At 38.6% G+C, this 27,438-nt stretch overlaps 1 long non-coding RNA gene across 1 annotated transcript in view; it reads right to left on the minus strand.

The window, feature by feature from the left end:
* Positions 1-27,438, minus strand: part of LOC140225224 (uncharacterized) — a 226,730-nt gene that overhangs the window by 168,788 nt on the left and 30,504 nt on the right. Inside the window, exon 2 of the long non-coding RNA XR_011900368.1 lies at positions 11,312-11,372. This is a non-coding gene — a long non-coding RNA (uncharacterized lncRNA). The remainder of the gene's footprint in view (positions 1-11,311; positions 11,373-27,438) is intronic.

A 27,438-nucleotide genomic window follows, 5' to 3' on the forward strand; every position in this document is an offset into this window, starting at 1 on the left:
AACGACGAGGACTTGGGAGAAATTTCGAGCCGTTCAAAATTCTTATCCTACGCTGCCCCGTTCCACAAAGCCGATCAACTATCCAGGACAATCAGAGCCTGCTGATTCAGTCATCTGAATTCTGTCTCCATCGATGCAAATAGTTCACCGGAAGAGCTGAGCTGGAATTTTAATCCTCACTACGGTTGGAGAACGTTTGCCTTTGAGCGTTTCTTGAGCGCAAATACAAAGCATTATTCTTCTGCTGTGCTGAGGAAAAATGTCGTATGAACATTCGGGAGTAGCCAAATTTACTCCAATGAAATGTTCATTTTTGAGGAGAGGTATGAATATTTTCTCCTCGAATTTTGAAATAATTTAGATCTAATTACGAAGAAAATCATTGAGTTTTTTTTTCCTTTTTATTATTTATTTATTTATTTGGTTTAATCTCCCCCCCCCCATCCGAGGTTACCCGCGAGTAACTTTTCTCCATCCGTAAAATAGACCAAGTTCATCAGAAAGGAAACTACTCACACTAAGTTTAAACTGAGAAAAAGAGAGTTAAAGTTCTTATTCCTGCATAAGGATCACTGTAGAAATTTAACCTCTCTTATTGCGCACTAACTTTTACTTTTCGACTCTCAGTTTGTGGCAGGAGAAAATATACGGCTACTGGAACTCAGAAACATTCTTCACTTAATTATTTCGAAAATTTGGGTTGGTTCCTTTCTGATAAACTCGGTCCAGATGTGCCTAAAATAACGCAGCGGTAAATGTAACATTACAAAAAGTAAACGCTCCATTAAATTAATCAAAAACAAAGGGGTGAGAGTCCGATGTAAATTATTAAACTAAAAAATTAGCATATTCTTATAGATGATTTAAAATAAGAAGTATAGTCAAATGATTCGATAAGTATGATTTTCTGGGCTGAATTCTAGCGGAAGGAGGAACAAATGGAGGCGAAGAGGGGGAGGGAGACACACGTCGAGAGAGTCGAGGCGGAATGGAAAACGGGAACCGAGCGAAATTGGGGGGCGGGATCCAATGACGGCAGAAAAATACAGCGTGGCTCCGAAGCGCGAGACTTTGCCGGTGGTCTTCAATTAATTTACTGCGACCGGAATATTCAGATACAATAATTATCTCCAGTTGCTATGTTTTTGCCAAAAGCTACGTTGCATGATTTGGCCAAAAAGGAAAAGATTGCATTCAATGTTTCTCCGGGCTTAACACAAAAAAGTCAGGATTATACTTTTCAGGTGTAAGATTTTTGTTCTTGTATGAACATGCACCATGAGTGTTCTCGATTTGCGTATCTAGAGGGCCTGCAAAACAAAAAATATTTGATTGTGGGTTCCACTTCATCCAAAATCGGTTATCGTTGGGATACCGGCCTTGAAACTTGCTTATGTTTACTTCGGGGGACTTTCAGGTACAATTATTAGGTTTCAAAAATTCGAAATAGGAAAAAAGTCACAATATTTAAAGTCTTCTTTTACAACCCCCTCTTCCCCAACGAGTATTTTTGGTATATAGATAAGAAAGCATCTTAAAACGATCCCTCGGAGGACACGTGCGAATTTATCCGATTAAAGTTTTAGAGATTATTGAGAATATCGGATCTAAGTTTTTCACAGAACTGAGACAGATTATAGTTTGAAGTGGGTGCATTTTTCTGAGAAAGGTCATGAAAGGATGGTAGGGGGTGGCTAGAATAATCTTTTTAGCATGAAAAATATGAATCGGAATAATTTCCTTACTCAGTCAGACTTCCCCTTCTCCTCACCATTTAAGTGGACTTTCCGATCTTCTGGGTGCAATAAATAGTAATTAATTCTACTTTTATGGGCGTCTGATAACGAATAGGGGAAAAAACGACGTAAGTCTCAAGTAAGCTTTCAATCCTCCAAAAATTGACAGAATCGGCACAGTTTGGCATCGTTGTTATATCTTTACGAGCTCCCGGCAAGATTTACACGCATAACGCGGGCACAATTTATGCAACGATACAATAAGTAACAAGGTTGCCAGATGACCGGGAATTCCACAAACACACCTCTGAAAATTTAATGTAAATTAAGGAGAAATTGTATGTTTCGTTCGGCAACCATGAGAAAATTGCACGGATGAAGGTAGCCTATTTCCAACCCCTCATGCAATTATCTACCTGCCTCCGCTTTTGCGCGAGCAAAGGTAGGTTTGTGTAAGGACGAGAAAAAACAGCGAAGTGTGGTTTCATTACATAATAATTCGCATTTTATGACTCGATTCCCTTATAAGAAAAACAGGTAGTCCGTATTGCAAACGAAAAAGGGCGGTTTTTTTATTCAGAATTTACGCACGCCCTAGAACTACTTATTCGCGAACACATACCTTAGTAAGAGGATGACTCACTGATGATATGATGATACTCACTGACATGATTTCACTTTTCCTACTCACAAAAAATCTAAGTAATTTTCCCCAATATTCAATATGACACATGCTTTTTTTCGATGGGCCTATAGACTCGATCTGAACTTAAAATAAACTTCGTACGTTTTCTCTACAAAATTATATATGTGAAACAATTCTCAGTTCTGACAACGATAAGTTCAGAAATTAACCCCTGAACGAGATATTATCAAAAAGTTTTAGCACATATCAAATTGGGGTTGGATTATAAAAATATGCGTAGTTTGCAATTTTGCCATTTAACCAGTGTTAATTTTAAATACTTGGACCTTGTTTACGAGTCGATTTTAAGATTTATCGTATAGTGTGACTCCTTCACCTTGTGAAATTTTGAAGAAATTTAATTTTTAATATATTCTTACTTTAGCCGATTGTGCGGTTTTCAATGCTGTAAAGGTGTTTTTCCTAAGTTTTTAACTACTAACAATACCTACAACGTCAAAGTATACGCAAAGTACTAAAATGAGGAAATGACCCTTTTGTAGATGGATTTGATGTAATCTTCAAAGAATAAAGAATGAAGAATGCTGAAAATCGGTGTCAACATGCTATAAACATGCTTTAAAGGATACATTTTTTCGAAGCTTCAAACATGTCGATTGAGAACCAGGGTTGCGGATTATATAATTTGCGACACTGTAGACGGGCAACATTTTAAGATCAATGTAGCAAATCCTCGCAGTTGGATAAATCGTCAGTCTCATCTGATGTAAATGTAAAATTAAATGGGAATGCATGAACGCTCTGTGATAAATCCCATGCAACTGCTTAAAAATGTTATTGGAATGCCTTGCAACTGACAATAAATCATCGGTGGAGCGTTGGTTTGCTGCTGCGGTGGTAATACTTGGTCCGGAGACGAATTTATTTGCATCTAAGGCTCACCTAAAATATCTAAAATATTCCCGGAGGTGTAAATAAGTATAGAAAACTAGCCGTTCTGGGCGCGCTTCGCGCGCCCGTCACGCCTAGCCGGGGGCTACGCCCCCTGGACCCCCGGTCACTCGCTACGCGAGTGACATTCGGCTCGCTTCGCGAGCCGATTTTGTAGTAGTTGCAAATTTTTTATCACTATATTTTGAAGATTTCATAGAAAACATTATGAAATTCTCACTCCACAATTAACTTGTAGAATAATAATGGCAGGGCAAGAAATAGACTATATCTTAAAATGGACGGTTCCCACTTAGTAAAAACAGCCAACACCACGAGAAGGTGAAATTTTAGTTGCGTCCCCTAAAAGGAAACACGGAGAAAAAAATTTTGTGCATGGAACCCGAAGCTGAGATCATATGGATCTCTGAAGTTTTCGGATCACGCATCCGAAAAGTTAAGGTCCATCTGCCGAAGTTCGGGTCAGACAATTGAAGTAGTTCGGTATATACCGAAGGTTTCAGGTCACACATCTAAAGTTTTCGGTGCATACCGAAGTGTCTCCGATTTCTGACCCGAATTTCGGCAGCTGGACCTCAAGTTTTAAGAGATTCATATGATCTCAACGTCGGGTCCCATGCACGAAGTTTTTTTCTCCGTGTGAGTATTAATATAAATTTCAACACAGTCAAACACAGTAGAAAAGAGAAAAAATACCGTCGAATAAATAAAGAAAACTATTATCGAAGAAATTCTAATTATTTGGAAAGTAATTCGCTGGCGTAATCAATGCGTAGCTGCGTAGGAGCATGAGCGAGATTTATCATCAACTGACCGCTGGCCGGTGCCGCATGCCGGTAGGTATCTGGGCGGGCGAGCGACAATACGTAAAAGCGGTGGCATGGTTCGATTGACAGAAGAGTGGGGAACGGTCAGACGTAGGGGAAAGGTTCAGGCTGAACCGTTCAGCACAGCGCAGCGTCAGTCACCGGGTGGGGAAGAGAGTCGGGGAGGGGACACTTCCCCTCGAGTGAAATAGAAAAAGGCAGAATCCTTCGAAGTTTATATTAATGATGAGGAATGGAATATTGGTGGCTTCTGAGGGAGCGAGTGGTCAGCTTCATATGTTAAGTAGCTAACATTATTGGCTGTCTTGTGATCGAATCAGAATTTTTAAAAACGCCAAAGAGACCACAATCAGGTGAGCCCTGGCTTGCGTCAGAACACTCATGTACTAAAGTCTATTAACGAACGCAGTTCCATCTTTTTACAGATCAGCGTTCAGATTCTATCTGGTGTGATTGTTGCGTCGCAATTGGTCAAATGAATCTGGAGATTTCTGTGCGTAACTCAGCGGACGTCTCATAAGCTAGTCGCACTTATGATGAGGCTTGACAAAATTCCTAACTGGCAGTTTCAACCTTGTAACAAAATTAATTGTTGATAGCATTTCTACGACAGTGATGATGAAAATATAATTTAAGAAATTTTTGCTAAATAAGTGTATCTAGAAAAATGGGAAAACCACTGCAGATCGCTGATTTTTCTTTGCGTAAACTTAAGTACTTATCTTCATATTTAACCAAAATATAATAGCATTCGATCAGAGCAATTGTATATGCATATACAATTTCTGCTTAGCCTTTGAAAAATAAACATAATAATTGACTAACATGGTGAAATTCATGTTTATTAATCATGTATATTCATAAGGTAATTTTTTTTTTTTTTTCCAGGTATGGAAAATTTAGTCCACGCACCTCACGCGACCTTTGAAGAGGATGACTGGGACTGACTATTTGATTTTGAAACGATCATTTTGAACTAATGTCTATAATATGATGCTCATGGAGTCGATGGTCTTCACTTTCACTGCAATGTTAAATCCGATAAATCACTTTTTAAGGTATATGCATTAATTTTCAGCACGTGTGAACTAAGACACACATTCATTTAAACTGAGGGTGAACTTTTTGATAATTATTATTAATTCCACACAAAAACAAACGGAATTTCGATTCCATGAATTAATGTCTTGGAAACAAATGAAAGTAAAATCCTTCCGATTTGCAATGATTCCACTCAAATTGGAGGTCCTTCCATTCTTAAGGTTCCAGATTGAGTAATCCTTTTTAATTTGAGAATTAAATTGTACTCTCTGCTTTTGCAGGAATTAAATATCACTGATAAGGATGAAAAAGTGGTAACTTTTTATTTTGAACGCGGCAAAACAGAGTGAAAAAAACCGAACTTCAAATACCATCACTCATTTGCACATTTTTAAAAAAAAGGAAGGAGAGATACATTCCTGCTGAGGAATTTATTGTAATATTACTTCATTTTGTTTTATTATAAATTCTTTATTTAAGGAAAAATCGGGAAATGACGGATGCTAATACAATGATAGCTCCATCACTTTGCTGAAAGATAAATTGGCTCTAGGTGGCTCAATTTGAAAAATTAACTCAGCTCCTGAGGCAAAGAACGAATCCCATGTTACCAACCATTACTGAGAAGGGAGGGGGGCGAGCGCGCGTCTTCTAAAGTGCTTTTGTCAATAACCCCAAAAAATTCATCAAATATTCATGGAGAAACATATTCGCTCCAGTCCTGCTCTCTCTACGCTCAGAAAAAGCGGAGAAAATTATTCGACAAAAACTCCTCCCTCCTGCTCCCCTCCAGCCACTACCCACCATTGATATAATATTCATGTCATCATTTAGAACTCTAGGCTCTTGGATTCAATCAAAGCTCTAGGAATGAGATACCTGCCTCCGGTTCGGGCGTCGTCACCTGTGACGTCTTAATTGAGGCGGCGTCGCATGAGTTTATACGCGGTTTTAGTGCATGTCGGCGCATCGTAAACCTGTCAGAGTTATTGATTGTAAAAAGAGCTGTTTAAATAATTTATCAGCGCAGTTAGAAATTTATTCGCCGCGGCGGGAGAATTCGACCGCCATCGAAGTCACAACTCAATTTTCCGAGCGAAATTCTTGCAATACCCAGTAGGAAAGAATACGAAAATTTTCGTTAAAAAAACAAATGGACAAATCCACTCAATGAAGGTCAATGAACCAACTGGACTACATTTTGCAATTAGTGGCTCATTCGTGAAAACACTTATGAGCATAGGAAAACAAATGGCACATACATTCTTTCTCAACTGAGCTGTAAATTGTAGTTCCTAATTGATGAATGAAGTCTAATTTGTCAGCCGACAATTTTTGAACTACAGTTTTCGACATGAAAATACGATATTTAGGCTCATATTAGAAGCAACGTAAGTGCCATAAGTTCACCTAGGCAGGTAAGTGCTTTCACTGATGGGTCAGAAATAGTTCCTTACTGCAAAACGGCGACCAATCATCTTATTACAGCAATGTAAATTTCAAATTATATTAAATCAAGTTCGATGAACTACTGTGGGTAAATATCGGCTGGCCAAAGACGAAAATGAACTTTTCTGCTATACTTAAAATCAAGCAAAGGATGATGTCATGACTTGTAGCCATTTGACAAGCAGAGTAAACGGATTGTGTAGTTGGTCGACCTGGCCGACCTAACTACATTGAGCGTTGCCTAATTTTCACTGGTGTTTTATTCTTTGAACGGAAAACTACGCAATACTGAAACTTGACAGGTTGTGAGTATATTCTTCAGTTAAACTGGAAGGAATTCGTAAACTGTTTAAATGCAGTCAAAAATTCCCGCTCTCTGTTTAAAAAATAAAACATGAAGGGAAATTAAGCAACGTGAAATGTAGTTAGACTGAATGCCGTCGAATCCAAAATTTCGAAGAAAGAAAAATCCGAATTCTTAAGGATTTTTTTCTGGTAAATGTCATGAATCAAGAACAATACATATCAAGCATCCACTTAAAAATAGATCTTGAAAGAAATTAAAAATAGATAAAACAGTTTTACCAATTTATTTAGGAATTACGCTGGAAAAAAAAAAAAAAAAAAAAAAAAAAACACACATTGGATCTAGAGTCCAGACTCTTAAAAACATAGACCCGAAAAAGTACTCTTGATTCAATCAGAATCTAGCTTAAATCAAGAACTATAGCCTCTTAATTTAAGCGGATTTCGTTTTGATTCAAGCAAAAATCCGATTGAATCAAGAGTATTTTTTCTTGTCAATGTTTTCAAGAGTCTGGACTCTAGATCCAATGTGTTTTTCTTTTCCAGTGTAGCAGGGAGGAGTTTAACTTAAACATGAGGGATTTTAGGTTCAGTTTTTGAAGGTGCAGCACGTCCTCTAAACAGGAACAGGTTGGAAATGAGGTGATAGAGATACCGTGTCACTTAAGAGAACGTTTTCGGTAAATTGTTCAGGTTCCAGAAACGACGATAATGCTCCGAGACCAAAGAGGCGCCTTCGGATTAAATTCGGCGGTTTGTCCTTTTGCTCCCCCTTATTCACAGCATCTCGCGAAGAGAATAACGCAAGTAAATCAGAATCACTCGCGTGTTTTCTGCAAGGAGAAGGGGAGAGGGGACATGTAGTCTTTTGGAAGAAGCAACGACCAAAAAACAACTTAATAACGTTCTAAACACCGTCGCAAAATGAGTCCATTTCCGACTCGAAGTCATTAGAGCCACTTACTGAATTCGGACACCCGCAAAATTGAGTTGCAAAATTCTAAATTGCTAGGAGGATTACGCTTGATGAGTTCTTGGAAGGATAATCCAATGGCGAGGCGTGCTTTGCGATATATCGATTGATCCGCCATTTGAACCTATGGAAAAGGATCGATAAAAAGGGTGATCGCACAAACACCTTAATAATCGATTCTTTACCATAGCTTCAAATGGGGAAACATCGATAATCGATCATTCACGCCTCGTCACTGCAATCCGGCATCTTTAAGCGAAGAGATGCTTCCTAACTTTCGGCATGGCCCACGGAGTGAATTAGACGGTAACTTTCTGAGGCCTGTTTTGGGCTGGAGGTGAATTTTTTTCACGGAGAGTTGTCATGTTACACAGCCATCTAATTCCAAGCTCATTTTCACAATGCTTTCTCTGATGACTCACTTGTCTTGGATTGTGATATTGTGGCTTCGAGGATTTACAAACACTTGCTATAAAGCCTTTGAGCTGAAATACAATCGATTTAAATTAAAGAAAGATCGGTAAGCAGGTTATGATTTGACATAGTCACTGAACATGAACTTGTGCAAAAGATCACAATTTTCTATTGTGCATTTCAATCGAAGATAAAATTTTTCACAGACAGTTGTCATGTTGTACAAACATCTATTTCCAAGCTCATTTACACAATGCTTTCTTTGGTGACTCACTTTATCTTAAATTGTGATATTGTGGCTTCGAGGATTTACTAACACTTGCTACAAAGCCTTTGAGCTGAAATACAATCGATTTAAATTAAAGAAAGATCGGTAAACAGGTTATGATTCGACATAGTCACTGAACATGAACTTGTGTAAAAGATCACAATTTTCTATTGTGCATTTCAATCGAAGATAAAATTTAATGGCGAAAAATTAAAATTAAAAGAAATTGAAGTACGCAAATTTACAACGCCTAGAAATGCATTTTCGCTTTCTCACTCTCGGATACCCACAAGCATGAACTAATGATAATTTGATATAATTTTGGTTTATAGGATTTCCGACGTGGTGAAAGTTCCAAAGCCGATATGTGCACAATTTGTGCGCACAATACACGAGCACCACAAGCAAAGGAGGGAAAGTGAGTACATTTCTTAACATTTTAATCAATACGCATATAAACATACTCATTCAGTAAAAGAGTAAAACAAAATTGTAAACTTCCGTGAGGCTGGCCACAATTTTCCCACTTTAAAATGTTTCAAAATTAAAATTTCTCACGAAAGCATCTGTCTCAGATCAAAACATTCTGGTCTCTCATGACTCAAAACAAAAGCAAGGACAAAGAAAACAAAAGTGTAGAAAAAGAAAAGAAGTTGAAAGAAATAAGTTCCACTAAGATGGGAATCAGATTAAACTCCTCCACGAAAGAAGAAAAACGGCTACAAAAAGAGAAATGGAAAAGTTGAAGTTGAAAAAACCTAATTACCAAAAATGGTGGGGAACTGAAAAAAGTTGGATTATAAAATTTCCAACCTCGTAAAACTCATCTTCATTCATTTTCTTAATCTAAGTTTCCAGGGAGTTTGTTTTTAAGTCCTGGAAGAAAACGCGCTGAATGAGAGGCGGACCATTCGGTTTAGTTATTCACCGTGGGAAGCGAAGCTTAAAGTTTGGTGCGAGTTCCAAATGAGCCGCAAACTTTAAATTCGTTTGGAGGTTTCTTTAAAGGCCAACGTGGTCTCTTCTTTTTTTTCAACCGCAAAGACACGAAATCCCCCCCCCCCCCCGACACTTTTCTCTCGAGACATGTCGAGGGTGGGTATTATCGATTTTCAAGGAAAACCAACCATTTACAAAAAACAAAAAATCGATTGCAGCATTTTTGACCGAGATGTGCACCACGACCAGTGTTCCTTCCGTCATTTTACGGTGTAAGTGTAAAATTACACCTGCATATAGGAGAGAATTTATGCCAGTAGATTGAAAAAAGAAAGAAAGCAGACCTCTAAAGTGATAGAATTACGAGGATAATCACTTAGAAAAAAATAAAAAGTTTTTTTTCAAAAAAAGTCATGTCCATTCTCACACTAAAAATTATTAGGTAAATAAAATACCAGAGCTAAACCATTATGTTAAAAAAATTGTTTACATATGTTCGCACTAGGTACACCTTTAAATGATATTCATTGAAAGATACACATGATTGAAATGAAAAATACAGTAATAATTCACTACGAATTCATCGAAGGAGGAACTATCAATTTTCTACCTAACGTTTATACATCGTAAGCAGAACACTTCTGCTTAGAATATCTCTCTTTTTTTCTAAATTTCCTAGATAGATAGGTCCATTTTTAATCTTCACATACCTGGTTTATATGCACATCACTGCGTCTAAATTTCAAATCTTCTCCGGAATATTGAGAAACACGAGCTCGCCTGCACACAGAATTAACAAAATGCGCATTGAGCAAGGTGCTGCTCTATCTCAGGGCCGAGTTCGTGCTTTGCGACCATTCGAGCGAAAATAGAAGAACTAGAACACCGGCTGGTTCATATTCATGAAGTCCTTGTCCGTAGATAAATTTTTAGAACTTGCTGTATTTCTCGTGCTTGAGAACCGTTAGCCTCTCTCCCCTGATGCACATCGTTCCTGGTGGAGTTATTCTTGACTTCATTTCACCTGCGGCAACTTATTTCCCTTCTCAGTGGAGCTGCATACGAATTGACCCTCATTTTCACGAGATTTACATATCGCTCCCGGGTGTCAGACAAGTTCGGGGTGGAGAAGGGGTTAGAATTCGAGCGGGGTGCGTTGAAGGGGTGGGTGGAGCCTTTCCGGCGGAAAAGAATGGCGTATTCCTTGAGGGGTCTTGAAAATTTTAATACAAATTGACTTCGGTGTCGAAGGTGTGAGGATTGGGGATTTCTAGTCCTTTGTCCGTATTTTTTACGGATTATTTATGCAAAATCACATAGACTGTTACTTTTTTCTACAGAGGATGAAGTCAAAGATCTTTGATAAAAGCTGTTGTGAGGATAAGGGTTGGAAATAGTAGGCTGTTTGCTGTATTTTACTTGCTTTGAGTAACGTCTTGTTTCTGGAGACGTGACATTATATACGTACAGGATCATATTCTGGTTTGTACAGCTCGAGTAAGAGGAGCTTCCGAGGTTATGATCACTTTCGGATTTTAGGCATGTATAATGCTGATTCAACCAATTCCTGGATAGTAACCACGGATTAACTATTTCAGGAGAGGAGTTGGAAATTACTTGTAATTTAATACAAGTTACGACTGTGGTTAATTATATTATTTTGGTGTTTCAGGCAATAATTCGCGCGGCCGTTCAAAACAGACTCTGATGGAGATGTAGCAACGATATAAAAGCACAAAGGAAGTTTATACTGGATCATACCTTTAATTCACGGACACTCCTTTCCTGCATGTACGTAACTACACGAAATATAGCCATTTGTCTGAAACAAAATATAAAAGAAAATTGTTTAATTGACCTGGTTTTAGTGATGTAAAAGATTAACCAACTGAAAAAAAATAATGAAACTATGTTGATCCAAAAAAAAATACTATGAATGACATGTACTTAATTAGCAGACGACACTGCCAAAAACGTATTATTCTTAAAACAAAAATAAAACCATAAACAAAAAAACGCTTTAAAAACGGCTTTAAGATTTAGTTTTGATATAATTCTTAGCGATGAGTCCAGACATGGTCATAGTTTTTGCACTTAACCGGCACCGTATTCCTTGGAAACTGAGATTAACCTCACAACACGCGGGCTTTCCGAGGAAAATTATATTTTCTAGGAAAGAGGTACATGATCGAGAGGGGAGAGAAGGTCGTTTTCAGATGGAGTTGCCAAAAACACAAAAATCGCAGGCGTACACAATTTTTTCCCGCTGTGTCCGATAAAGGTTCTTACGGTCACATGGACTCCGATCAATTCGCCAAAGAACCGAAAAAGGTACACATGGAAAAAAAACACACGGGATCTAGAGTCCAGACTCTTGAAAACATTGACAAGAAAAAATACTCTTGATTCAATCGGATTTTTGCTTGAATCAAAACGAAATCAGCTTAAATTAAGAGGCTTGGTTCTTGATTTAAGCTGGATTCTGATTAAATCAAGAGTACTTTTTCTTGTCGATGTTTTTAAGAGTCTGGACTCTAGATCCAATGTGTTTTTTTTTCCAGTGTAGAACTACAGATCCCCCCCCCCCTTCTTTTTGCACCTGAAAGGTTGGACAAATTATTTTACTGGGTGCCTAGTGAGATTTTTCCTACTACTTACTTTCGGCAGAAGCCAAAAACGAAGAAAAGGAAGAACAAAAAAAGAAGTTTCTTTGCATCGCCCATCATTTCTAGAAAATCGTAATTTCAAAGACGCATTTTTGGTAAATAATAATTGCATTTTTCTTGGAACATTCAATCGCCATGGAAATTTTTAGGTGATGGAAATAAACTAAGGCCATTTTTAGACTCATTAGTAGCAAGAATTAGGCACGAACAGCCTCACTAGACGGCTAGGTAAAATAGCTACCCTATCCTTTTTGACTCAAACAGAACATATGATTTTTTTTTGGGTGTATGCGCACCATGGGCTCTACGATGTTGTGTTTCAGTGCATATGCGGAGCGAATAAATAATTCGATCTTCTTCAAAATTAAGCCTCCGCGTAAAAATAACTCAACAACAAAAGGAACCAATGATCGGACCATCTCAATGGAGAGGGGGAGTTGGGGGCGGGTAAGTTACGAGGAGGTTGGCTGTTGGATATAAATCTGTTGGCGAAGATGCGGTTCGTGTTTACAGAGCCTTATCACGAGCTTGAGGATTGATTTGTGCTTGACGCGCGCGCTACGAAGATTGGGAAACATTGAGGAGTAAATGATGAGCGTGTGGCACAAGGATGCCATTTGATCGCTCCAAAGAGGAGAAAAAAATTCTGATTACAAAGTAAGGAAATCTGACGTGTTTCCAGACCAACATAACACGTAAAACACAATCCAGGCAAGGAAAATTGCTGCATTAACTCCTAACCAAGATATTTGATGTTTCTTGCCATGTGAATTTGAACCTTCCGCTCACGAAAATGCAGTGGTCTTTGTGAGTCAAATAGCGCACAAAAAATTGCCGCAACAGTCTTTGTGGTATGAAACTGTGGCAATCACAAGCTCGGTATTTTGGCTTAGCCGTTGCTTGTTGTTAAAACTTTCAACAACAGAGGAAGGTAAAGGAACATTGCTCGATTAAGAGGCTTGCCAAAACTGTTGCAGCGCGCAATTAGACTCACGCAGAGACGCAGACTTTTGAGTTTCTTGCGTCCCGGCAATTTCAATTTCCCGTTATCAACGTGAAATTAAAACAATATGATACGTAATAAGATGTAACATAATATCTTAGTTAGAGGTTGATTTACAGTTCGAAACGATTCTCACAATGCGAGGATCGTGTTCTACGTGGATTTCTGATTAAGAGCCGTGTATCAGAATGCGTAAATTCGAAGCTTGTCTAGTGGTCTACTAAGCGCAGAAGTTGTACCTAGAACCGACTACCAAATTGTAGACCTCTAAAAGTCCATTCATAGGATTTGGCAACAACGTAGGACGTAATTCCAGGCTTGGTAGGTGGAGTGAAGAATCCCTTCTGGGCCGGGGGCCTCAGCTGAATGGGCGTCGAAAGATGAAAGAAATTTGGGCTAATCGGTGAAATTAGAGGGTGGAGCGGGAGTTTGATGGACTGTTCATGGTTGGGAAACAGATAACAGAGCTCGGATTGTGGGGTTCATCGGGGCGGGAAAGGGAAAGAGGTGAAAGGTGAAATCGACCATCAAGTTCCGACACAGCTTCGATAACTGACGATCTACAAAAATGAACCGCGAATGGAAGTACATGCAGCTTTTAAATATGGAACGCTTAAAAAGTCATCGAACGAAAGCGCCCTTCCCCCTTCCTCCAAAGGGGTGCAATATTACAGTTAAGTCCTTTCTGTGCTTCAAAATAGCATATATTGGTACTCGTCCTTGCATGCACTGAGAGAAATTTCAATACGAAAGTTTGGTTAATACGGGAAGTAAAACACAAAATAACCCCGGCCTTCGCTTGACAATTTCAAGAGAAAATTCAAGCTGGTTTTCAGTAAGAGATTTAATTACAAACCGGGTTGTGAATACCAACGTCGCAATCGGAGGATCAACACAAAATTTGTGCTGGTTCGTGTTTCACTTCCTGTATCAACCAAAAGTAACGCACAAGAACACAAATATTTTTATCAGTGTGTTATAAGGACGAAATTTTGTTTTAAAGGTTTAAAAATTATATAAGCTTGTCCTAACGGGTAATTTGCAGGTGTTTGAAATTTGATGAATTTCGTGTTCAAGAGAAAACCACTGAGTGAGCTGAGCGCGAGGAAATCCTTGGTTCAAAAATTGAAACGTTATTGAAGGAGATATGACAAAGGCTTAAAGTCATGTGTGTGTTTACATGTGAAATGCGTGCAAATGCTCCATTGCCAAAAGATAAGGTCAATGACTTTATAGAACAAAAATAATAAAGGAAAAAAAACTGCAATGTATGATTATTGAGATGCCTCGGTTTACGTTAAGTGTATGGCATTATGGAGAACAGTATCACACGGCTCAGACTGCAGTTGTCTCAAGCGATAGCAATAAATTAGTATCCGCCTTCAATTTCGTGAAACGCAACAAGCACGAACATTGGGAGACTCCTGCTCGGGGAACGAGTATTGAGTGGTTCAACCATTGCTTGGTCGTTCTTTACGTTAATTCGCTGCACAATACTCTATCTCAAACGTTATAGTTGAATTTAACCTAATTAATTGCACTGGTTCAAGGCAACTTCGCATAGTAATTTTAAGAGAAATTCATAGAAATTTTACGATTGAGTAAATGATGATAAGTAATGCTTACAGCATTCAGAAGAAAAAAAATTAATCAGATGTTGATAATTTTTATGGTCACAAACTAATAATGATTTTTTAAGATACGGATTTATATCATTATATAATACAGACTTATGAGGTCAATTGAAAATTGTTCTTCAACTAAAATTATTGTTATTTTCAAGTGAAAAAATTCAATTATTGCAAGTTTTTTCATTCCAGTTTTAATTTAGAATTGTGTCCAATTTAGCGACCTAACCTTGTGACAAGTTCACTTTTCCAGAATTGATATTAGATCTAGAAGCAATGCAAAAGTACAATTTTTAAAACGAATTTTCACTCAATTTTTGGGGGGCACAAGGAGAGAGAGGAAGAAATTTAGAAAGTTAGGAGAGTTTATATAATCAAAAACAAAACTAGCGGAACGAACGTATTCAAGCGGACATTTTAAAGCGGGAAAACTCTCATTCTCGCGATGCTAATGATGACGTTTGGCAAATTCAAACTAAGTTGAAATGACTCAAAAACATCTTTTTAATTACTCCCGTCGGTGTCTTCTCGTACGCCTACATTTCAGATTTATGGTGGCGAGCAGCCATTTGATTTGTAAATTATCCGCGCGTGTCTCCAGAATAAACAAACACAACGAATACCAACGACCTAAAATTTTGATGGCACCTACTAGCACCTTGTTTGCGGGACGAGAGATTGATGGCCTCACTATTTTCCCTTCAGTTTTCTTTGGACCACATTCAAACTCGCCATTTCTCAATTATCAGCTTATCACGGCCGTCAAGCTGGAATTCAAATGATGCCTTAACTTTATTAAATTTACAAAAAATAAACATTTCGAACGGAGAGAGCATCTTTCCGGGGATGTTTTCTAACACTAAAAATTTCTACTCCTTCAGTCTCTTTTTTTCCGTCGCACTACTTTATACTCGTATTTCAACCAAAGATCTCAGTTTTCCGGCACATCTGGATTTCAACCTCTATTAGAGGGACGGCGCTTCCTCAGTGAAGCATGTGTGACCGTGAATTTATTTCCCACAACTGAAGAGTAAATACCTCTTAATGGATGTGGGTATACATAAAGAATTGCAGGCTTAATAAACACATTATATAATTTTTCATTTTTTGTTTTTTTTTTTTTTTTTTTTTTTTTTTTTTTTTTTGGTGAAAATTAATTCCTTACTGTAGAAACTTATTTTTTTAATTTATCTCGTGAGTTTTTGAGCGCTTTAAAGCTTTCCTGCAAATTGGAAATTTTCATCTTACTCAATTATTCTTTCCATCTACTAAAATCCTAGGGACGAAAAAAATAAAAAAGAAAAAACAATTCACAATTGAGGATTTTTCCGGAAAAAGGGCACATAGCAAAAAATCGCGTGTGAGAAAGACGCATCTTAAGTTTCCATCATTACTTTCCGGTCACTTGTGATAACTTCCATCGCAGCTTGGACTCCCGATTTTGAACGTAAGTCACAGTCAGTGGCCATAGAATAATGATGTAAACTTGAAATGCATTTTCTCAAACGCCATGTTTTGCTATGTTCCCTTTTTCCGGAAAACTCCTCAATTAAGAAATTTATATGGTGTGGACCCAGCACCATTTCTCCACCTTGTTATATTAAGATATTTAATGATACTTATTCATTTCTGTGATAGATTGGTCGAGCTGGCATTACCCTCATTATGATTAAAGAGAGGTAGGTATGTCTTGTCTACGACGCATAAGGGTACTTCGTACACAGAGTTGCCTTCATTCAAAATCTGTTCTTCATAGCATTGAGTAGAGGAAGTCTCGACGTTAAAAAGGTCTCATTCAACGGCCATGACAAACTCGTATACCATTCCTTGCACGTGTTGAATACATTGTAGCAGCGGCGTATATAACAAACTGACAACCTAGTAGAATGCAGCATTTCAGGGGGCAAACTTGCAGCATACATCAGCCGGCAAGGAAACCGGTGGCATCAATTACTGTCAATTATTCGCATCACTACTAGTGTTGCCAGAGTGAGGTACAAAATTAATATTTTTGCGACCTACCCTAACTCTTGCTCTTCATAGTTTTATCCTTAATATCGTGAAATTATACATTGTACGAATGATTGATTGTGCCTCCCAGCTTTATCACGAAAAAATTGAATATTTTACGTTCAATTTAACGAGTACTACTAAGTATATGCATGTAATGAAATAATTTTGTGATTCTGTACGTATGATTGATTACCTCTGAAGATGACACAGTGTCGAAATGCATTAGATGAATAAAATCCACAGATTTATGTTTTATTAAGAATTATCTCATTATTATTTGTCTCACAATCCAACACCTAGGCTAAATCGAACCAAATCTATTTTTCCTATCGACGATTCTGCACACAAAAAAAAAAATTGAACTGAAACTAGAATGAGTAGATTGGTGAAAATACATTTCTTGTGCAAAAAAAAAAAAAAACAATTTTCCTGAAAAATGGAAGCTCTCGATCACTAAGAAATGATCTAAAAAGCTTTTTTCAGGAGGGGGCCAATTATTGTATGCCTACATATTCAAAGCCATTTGTCTGCGCAGAGAAATCATTAAAAGATACATCATTTTGCAATTACAATGTGTTGGAGTTCTATAGTCAACGTGCATTAAAAATTCAGCATAAAGCTGAAAATTTCAATGCAGAGGTAAAAAGCTCATTTGAGCACAATTTTCTCTCAAAGAGATATGCTGTTTGGTGCAACACTGGTCACAACCATTCAGGAAGGCAACTGCAGACGCGTTTCGGCCTTATTGGGCCAATCCTCAGTGCAGCGCACTCAGGAAAAATTGGAGGAATTTTCGAGGGAAAATTGTGCTCCTATGAGCCTTTGCCCTCAGTATTGAGATTTTCAGCTTTATGCTGACTTTTTAACGCACGTTGGCTAAATAACTCCAGCATACTGTCTTACGATCCGTGCGTTCACCGCAATCAATTTGTGTATTTTCCAATTAGACGAAAAAAGTTGGTTCCTGGGATAAAACTTGGCTGCATTGGAGCAAGACTAATGAGCGGGTCGCGACAGGGCCGGGTTACGTTGTGAGCAGAAAATTGACTTTCGTCGTAAATCAGACTCGAGACTCGGGTCTACAACTGCATCATTCCAACTTGCAACTTGTTTTTTCCCTCATGCTGGGGCTTCTGTTCGGCTGCCGATATAATGCACTCCATGTTCTCTGATTCCGTGTCGTTGAAAAATATATTTTCCTCGAATTTTGTTGGACAGAGTAAAATTGAGAAAAATACACAGCTTTTGATGAGATCATTTTTTCTGGTCGCATCGTAAACTGCGAAAAAGAATGAAATTGCGGAAAAATACCATCTCTCATATACCTTCGCTTTGAAAATGCAGCTGATGCATATTTTGAATTAATTTTATGATGAGACAAATAAATGAGCGATTATTACATGTTAATGAATATCTCTCAAGAAAAATACATGTGTTCATGATTTTAATACGTTATCCATGTAATTGTGGAAAAATACCATCTCTATCTGCCTTCGATTTAAAAATGTAGCTGATGCATCTTTTGATTTACTGTTATGCACAGTAAATGAGCAAATAAATGAGCGACTATTACACATGATAATGAGTTTACTGTTTAAGAACAATACATGTGTTCATAATTTTCATAAGTTATCCACCTCCGCAATTCGAGGTTTATTTTAGCCAGCGAGCTATGATCGATAAAAAAGTTGAGCGGAAAGGTCAAACCTTTCTCGTACCATTTTTAGCCCAGCACTTATGGACATAACGTGAAACACGATTATTTTTGCTCAACACTTGGATCGAAGTTGTCATGGCTCGGGAAAATGGCACAGGTAAGTCCAATACTTATTCTATCATTTCGAACTGGTATGAGCATTTACGCAAACAGATTTCAGCTCAGTCACACAAAATTTCCGAGTATACTGTCGAAAAATAATGGGTGCGATCCTTCAAAACATAGCTTAACGGTCATGATCTAAGCCCTTCTTATTTATTAGGTCGGAGCAATTTTCATGAAAGAAGGAGACTGCCAAAAAATTAGCAAAAATAATCGAAAATTTAACAAAATTTAAATCACATGAAAATCGAACAGAGAAAAAGAAGTTTGCAGTTTTGTTCTACCATTAGACTCATTGCTGGAGGTGAAGTCGATCAATTTCAGGGTTCAAGCTAGTTAGGCTCGAAACTATGCCTGTCTAATCATTCCTTCCGAGAATGTTACTCGCGCGGTTATTTTACTTTTCATTCAGTATTGCTCTTCCAATGTGTTCATCAATTTTTGACTCCATAAATACAGGCTTAGACCCCCAATTATACACGGAAGAAGTATGATTAATTTCACTCTGTATAGTGGCCTTAAATTAACAAATGCAGGAAGTTGAACTAATGGTAAATCCACCTAGTATTTACCATTTTCCTCCGTTAAATCAAAAGAGGGATGATAAATTAATCGGTTTCTGTTAGACGGGCGTGAGTCCTAAAAATCATGAACCCTGGGCCTACGTTGATCAAGTGGAACGTTAGGGCTCATGAGTTCTTAGACTTATGCCAAACTAACAAAAACCGATTCAAATGAGATTATGACTCGAATCAACTTCACTCATTTCAGTATTCAAGGCCAAAATCGGAGGTATATATTATGGAACGCGTTAAGCAGAAAGGAACCAAGCTACTGATCGGGCAGTTTCATTTTTAACATGGAAACGATTGTGCAGATTTTCTTTGGCAAATTTCAGTAAATTTCCTGCATAATACGAAGCAAATTCCATTCAATTTTCAAAAGAAAATCCGCGTAAACGTTCTCTCGTAAAAAATTGAATTGCTCAGTTTTTGGCAATGGCTAATGCAACTTGGATCCTTTCTGCTAAACGCAATCCATGTAGAGTGAAACATACCACTTTCCATTCCATGAATGGACCACAAAATAGAGTGCGAAATTAAGCAACACAATACATGTTTCCTCATCAAAATGTTCATGTAGAGGACGATGAACCCATTGAAATTTTCCAAGTTTAGATCATATGTGCTCACCTCAGGAAGAACGTAAGTGCCATGCAAATCCTTATGCAGATAAATGCTATTACAAATGAGTAGTAAACTGTAGTTCCTGATTGCAAAATGAAGTCGTTTGAATGGCGTCATTTGGTTTTAAAGCGAGAGTGAAAAATTCATTGACAGACATTACTAATATCATGGGTGGCGGTAGCCACCTCCGGACAAAGTCTAAACTCGTTTTAGATAATGAAGGAAGTCTCTATTTTCAACGTGCTCAAATTTTGATGAGAAATCATATGCATTGTGGCGATTAATTTCTTACCCTGACCAGTGGTCCATTTCAGCGGATCAAACCAAATCTTCCACATAGATGGCAAAATTAGCACACCTCATATAGCTTGGTCCGATCATACAACAACCTAACAAGGCCAGCCAGACAACGGGAGACCGTGCAAGTCGAGGCTCATAAAGCGACTGATGCCGAACAGCTCACGACATCCTCCGAATTCCAGGATTAAATGAGTGACAAATGCGCCCGAGAGGGCGCAGCGGGGGGAGGGGAGAAAGCCCCGCCTCGTCCGCGATGGGGGCATCTTTTTCGATCCTCGTTTTCGGAATTTTTATCACTCGCGAGCCAGTCAGAGCTCACGCTCGGAGCGCCATCATTGCTACCGTAATTCCTCGCTCCTTGGGCGTATCTCGAATCCCACATGAGCCCCACGAGACCTGGATTCGTATGTAGGATAGAGGTCATGTGGGAATCGAGCTACGCCCTCACGTTAGAAGAGCGACGGATTCAAACATTGCGCCGAGCTAAGCCGAGTGACCTGCTGCCCGCTCCTGGAGTCCTCATGGAGTTCGGTTTGAATTTGGCTATCCTGGTCCTTGGATGGAGAGAAAGGAGGGGCAGAAGCCCCCCGTAGGTAAGTATGTGACTTGTGACGTCATTGTGGGCTTAGTGACGTTGTGAAGAGCCCCACAAGCGCGGGCTGATCAGGAGCTGGCCCTTGATAGAAATCAGAATGACGTCGGGATGAACTTCGGATCTATGTGATCTCTGTCGCTCTTGCTTCGACTAAATTTTGCAATACAGAATTTCTATGTATTGCTTTACATAAAAGCACCTATCTACAGAAACTAATGCAAGTGCGTTCTTCCTAAATTGAGCCAGAAGCTGACCGCGTTAGGCAGAAAGGAACCAAGCCACATCAGCTATTGCCAAATTAGATTGGGGAATTTAATTTTTACAGAAAATTGGTTGTGCGGATTTTTGTGAAAATTTCAGTGAATTTGATTAAATGGTACGAAGTGAATTCTTTGAAATTTTCAAAGCATTCCGCACAAACGTTCCCTTTTAAAAACTAAAATGTCCAGTTAAATTTGGAAATAGCGGATGTGGCTTGGCTCCATTCTACTAAACGCAGTCCGTTTATGGCTTTGCGTAAAATTACGTATATTATTCATACAGAAACTAACACAGAAGAAAAACAAGGGGAAACTACTGTTCTACTTCTCCTGTTACCATTGTCTCGGGCTGCTCTATAAAAATTTGCATCTATGAAACTAAAACACAGTACGTTCCTTCGAACTTAAGCCAGAGATAGTTGTTCCTCATTGCAAAATAAAGGTAACTAGACTCTTAGAATAGCGCTAATGTTGGACCATCGCAGTGTGATAAACCACCCACCCCCCTCCCCCCGGGAGAAATAAGTTGTAGAATTAAGCAGCTTGCCTCACCTAAAATCGATATTTAAAATAGATTTAAATGAAGGAACAGCATTATTGCCAACTTGCAAAATCGCCACTGGTTTGGAGATGTTTCAGTTTAATGCAAAAATTAACACTTCATTATTAAAAAAGGATGAATTTGTAGTCTGCCTAAAATTTTGCGAGAAAGTTCATAACCATAAAACAACTTGAGACAAAAGGATGATATAGGTGTCGTTCGGCAGTAGATTGGCGGAATGTATGTAAATCTCGCCCGAAATTCTTCGAAAAGCTCCGATCTAAAAATAATCTCGAGACAAAATGCTTATTTATATGACGTTTGGCATTAGAGTGGGATAACAGCACAAGTATGAAATGAGAATATGAGAGAGATGTGATGCTATACTTGTTCACATGAGAAGGTCACTTGCTCACATTCAGCGAAGCTTACATGACGTAAGCAGCACTTTCGAATCTTTGCAGGTTCCTCAATGAACTGGGCAGGTGTATATCGAAACAATCGAGTGTACCGAATAGATTCCACCGAAAACAATTTTGTTCGATTGAAATAAAGGTATTTCAATCGAACCAACACCTCCATCTACATATGACTCAAACCATCATAGTGAGACCACACTCTTCACAAAGCGGAAAGGCCCTTAATTAGCCTTGGTTACCGAAGTTTTAATTCCTTCCCTATTTATTAGCATTCGGAAATTAATCAACATGTGGAAATAATTCGATGTGCCGATATTGAGCGTCGAAAGAGAGGAGGGGGTTTGGAGAAAGATACAATCAAAGTAATGTGGATTTTTTTTCACCACAATATCAGAATTCCACCTGATCAGTACTGAGAGAGAAACATGCCTAAGGACAAAGTCGGTTAAGAAAAAAAGTAGACAAAAATATGGACATCCATTTTATACGAAAAAATATTTTTAAAAAAGGAATTAAAATATTAGAGGAGAAGTATTCTCGTGTCGTGCTGCGGCTTATCCTTTACGAAAGGCCTTAGAGAGAGGGAAAAAGTCACCATTGGACTTTAACCGGGCGGGGGGGGGGGGGGTGGGTAAGAGTAACCAGTGTGACTAGAGTAAGTAAGAGAATCCGACAAAAACGATTCTATGGACGATTCACACAAGAGGCAGTAAGTAAAATAATGCCTGCCAATAAAAGTATCGATGGTTCAGGTTACGATCTCAACGAAGCGCGTGTAGTTAGGCAACCAGCAGAACTTCTATGCTTGTCTGCGAGTGCTTGTGTATTGAAGGAGCTCTCAATTAAGGAAGGATCCGAATACAATACGAAATCTGCGGCAGAGATGCTGAACACAGCCCTCATCCTTAACGCGTGAAGTCTTTTCAAAACGCTTTGCCCATCATTTTTTAATTGACTTTTTACAAACGGCGATAATTTTCTTCGAACGAATCATGCATTAATGGATAAACAAACGTGAATTCAGATGATGAAATGGCGAGGAAGCTACATGCGTGCAATTGACACACATTATTGTATGCGATAAAAAACATGACTCGGACAACATTAGGCGAAAGAGGCCGAATCACATGAGCCCTTCCTAAATTTCATAGGATGATTTTATTCTCTTTTGCAGGAAAACGGTAATGCGCGGTTTTTTCTTTTTTGAAAATTTCAAGGAATTTCTTCTGTGATTTGAAGTGAATTCCCTGAAATTTTCAAGAAAATCCTCACAGCCGTTCTCCTGTTAAACAATGTTTTGTTAGGTGAGAATTGGAAATAGCTGGTAAGATTTGAGTCCACTTAGCACAGAAACAGAACATCCCATGGGGGGAAACATTCAACTTTGGCGGTTTTATCCAGCTCATTTCGGTTGGCATGTTTGAGAGACATGTTTAAATACCGAAAGTTGACTGGCTAGCGGCTTCATAGATATTTAAAACAGCAACATATCGACGATTCCTTTCTGCAGTAAGTAGATCTCAATAAGATAAGATAGGGAAGGAAAAAACAAACAGAAAAGAGAAGGAAAAAATGATGCGTTTACTTGTAGTCAACTCCTCATGGCACTCATTAAACAATACTAAAAAAATCCGTTCTATCTTTTCCTGTAATCATGCATTGACAATGAAACCAGGGTAAGGGGGCTAAACGAGTTCTCAATTTTTAAAAACAAAACATTTCGAAAACACTAACGCACTCATTTGCGTTAAAATTTGTAAATATGATCGGACCCGAAACGCGTCCCTTCATTTTTACAAACACTTACGCAAGTGAGTACGTTAGGAATTTCAACACTTTCGAGTTTTAGATCATTTACTTTCCTCAAGCACAAGGGGCCAACGCAGTTTATAGTGTTGGGTTCTGACGCTCGTCCAGTGTGCCAACTAATGCATACATTGTTAACATACGTGTTAACTAGGACGCAAAACAGAAGGTTATTAAATGACATAAATTAAATTAAAGAAGCTTACAGTTTGGCTTATCATAAAAGTTCCATTTAATGGTTCCATCAGGAGAAAAGAGAGCAGTAGGTAGTTATAATTTATCCAGTGATAGACTCTCCGACGCACTGTAACACTTCATTCACCAGTTGCTCGAGCATCGCGACGCGAGCTTACAAACTTAACACGCGCTGAAACATTTTGCCGGCCAAAGCAGAGAAGTCGTATATCTTAAACTCAAATTTCCGTAACTGTTGGATCTCGCTCAGTTTGTCTTAAAAACTTGATAATTATCAGAGCTTGAATCTGCACAAACTATTCTTAGATAACAACACAGAAGTTACACTGAATTCTATAAACCAAAACGGTTGGTTTTGTTGTAAAAACGAAGTAAGACAAACAATGACCCACTAGACAAGATCTGAAACGAAAAAAAGTCACATGTTTTCTCTTCAAAATCTTCGCAGGAAACAATTCACACGACGGTAAGTTCGGCAGTCAACTCCTTTACGAAAAAAGCAAATATTTTTGATACAAATCAAATGGACTACATTTTGCAATTCGGAACTATAATTTCTGGCATATCCGTAAAAACACGTAAGTGCATAAGGACATTAATGGTACATACGTTGTTTCTAACCTGAGCCAGAAATTTTAGTTCAAATTGCAAAATGTAGTCCAAATGGAAGCTACATATTACGAGTGATGTTATATGAATTATTGCAGATTAACGAACATCACTTGGACAACATTTTGCAATTAGGAACTACAATTTCTGACTCACTTTAAAAACAACGTACGTACCGTTAGTTTCCCTGTGCACATAAGCGTTTTTACAGAAAAGCCAGAAATTGTAGTTCCAAACTGCAAAATGATGTCGAAAAAATTGTAAACTTTAATACCTGTTGATTTCTGTGCTTCCCGTTGTGCGATACGTTTACCTCCTGAGATTTTAAGGAGAAAAAATGTTCCGTAATGCTTTCACTTCATACCTTGTCCAGAAGCCTATTCGCAACGTCTCGAAAGTAGATACGCTTGTTTCCGATTCAAACGTCCACGCACGTTTTACGCGAAATCTATATCTATCAATGGTTGTAACCTCAGCGCTATGAACACCACTATCACCCGAGAGAAAACTTATTCCAGAGCTCAAAAATCCGAACGGGTGCGCGTCCGCGGCAAAGACGGGTAGCGACTGACGGTTGCTGCCTGGAGCACCGAAAATAAAACGGAAAATCAGGCCGGAAGGCGTCGAACACGACTGAAAATTGTTCATGGCAGCTCATAAAACGACACTCACAAATGAGGCAAATGAGCATCGACAAAGGCCCCGGGAGCTTGGCCCAATTAGATCATAATAGGCGAGATTTGGGTGACATTTTTATTCCTTCGGGCCCCCTCTCCGGGCGTCCGGACAAAGGAATTGCACCGTTTCGGAAAAAAGCGTCCATAAAAAGAAAAAATATGTATCCTTTTCTCGAAGGAAACAGGAAGCCGGGGGGAGGATCCCGGATCACACGTCCGTGGAACCAATAAAATCCTGGAAGATGTTATTTGTACACGGAATTACAAAATGAGAGCCCATGTGCACCTAGCCTCCGAGCGACCAATTCTTCCCTATTCCGTGCTTTTTCTACGGGCAAGATATTGCTGATTTGGCATCGCTGGGCGTGGGTTAACAATGAGAGCGTTTGTTCAAGGCCAGTGAGCCGGTGACTGTATTTACATTGCGGCCATTGTCGTGTGTTTCCTCGTGTGTAGCGATTTTAATAAGCTCCTTACAATGTAGACGGGATGAGCTGACCCGCCTTGGGTGAGATGCGAGGTTATTAATAAATAATACTTTCCGACAGCTTCGATGCTCGTTTTCCACGCCTTTGCGCTCTTATTGAAATGAGCGGATTTTAATTCTGGTTCGGGGTTTTGAGACCCGAGATTGCTTGCAAATTCGTGGCCGAAATTTCCGGCTAAAATGCGGATTTTGGCGACTGACAAATATGATTTTACTGCGCTAAGACTATTGAAGGGAGTGCACCATATTTCTGAGGGAAATGGATTTCCCCGATAAAATTTAAACATCTCCCCAGCTTTGGACTTATTGTTAGATACATGTATTTTTCTGCACGTGAGAAAAAAAAAATGTTGAGACACTTTAATTACATCACTTGCGGAAACTTAAATCTTCGCAAAATGCTGACCTGCTGGACTGATTAAAATTATTAATCGAAGTATGATTAAATACAAGAGGTGGTAAGTGAAAATTTATGAATTTCAGACAAACCATAAAAGCTTGGGAGGTAGAACAAATGTTAGACCGAAGAACCTGCATTATGGACTATCGAATCAGTATGATAAAATATCGATGAAAGTTTTTAAAAGTTTTAGGTTAAAGTGGATAAAAAAATTTTCTATTCATGAAACTACAATAATTTATTCGCATCTCATGAGGGATTTCAAAATCTCACATAGTGTTGACCTGCTGGAATATGTACGGAGTCATCCAGTTGAGGCCAATTCTAGTGTCAACAGGTTTTACTCGGAGTAATAAAGCATGGGACGTGAACAGGCACTATTATCCCGTTGATGACAATGCATCGAACGCTATTTGCAACTAAAGCAAAGTATTCTTTGGTCTCAACACGCGCGAAATTCCCCTCGTTAGGGAGCATTTACGAGAGGTGTAACGAGAACAAGATTCCTCTGGAGGTGTCTGGATCCGCGAGCATTGACGCCGGTTATACGTGGCTTCGATGTAGAACTGAAATGGGTTGCCAGTTTGGCATTCTTTCAAATCCTTTATTTCAACACGTGAGGAAAATAGCGATTTCAGCCTCCCTCTGCTTAAGGAAAGGCGAAGCAATTTGAGAGTTGAGACTCATCTAGCTTCAAACTCAAAATGATCCGGTTTGTGCAATTTAGCGCACTCGATGAACTGATGGGAAATCTCTCAAAATTAAAGTGCAATTGCATTGCCAAAAATTCATTTATTCTACAGGGAGCTGGGAGAAATTTTCACAAGGATGAAATTTGCGAACTCTCACCTCTACAAGGTAGGTAAATAGTTATTAAATAAATTCAAAATATTCAAAGGCTAAGAAAAAAAGTTATAACGATCCATCCTATTTGCCACTTAAATTAAACACCTAATTATACACGTGTTTTAATTCTTGACCACCAATGTACACGATCTGAAGCCCTTAATTTACCGATTTTGTCTTGATGAATTCAAAAAATTAAGAACATCATCCTTTCCATAGCAGGTTTGACATGCGAAGATAATCAGACTTCCAGAATGAGCGAGAGGGGAAATAATTCATCAAGGATGAGTTTGGATATTCCAAGATGCTATTTCAACTTACAAGAAAAACGGAGAGAATATTACAAGGTTCAGGAAATTCATGAGAAAAGCGGAGCAAACGAAATGAATAATTAAAAATGCTGGGAAGAAACTTCAAAAAATTACACAGTTCTGTAG

The sequence above is a fragment of the Bemisia tabaci genome, chromosome 8 (assembly GCF_918797505.1).
Source record: "Bemisia tabaci chromosome 8, PGI_BMITA_v3".
NCBI lineage: Eukaryota > Metazoa > Arthropoda > Insecta > Hemiptera > Aleyrodidae > Bemisia > Bemisia tabaci.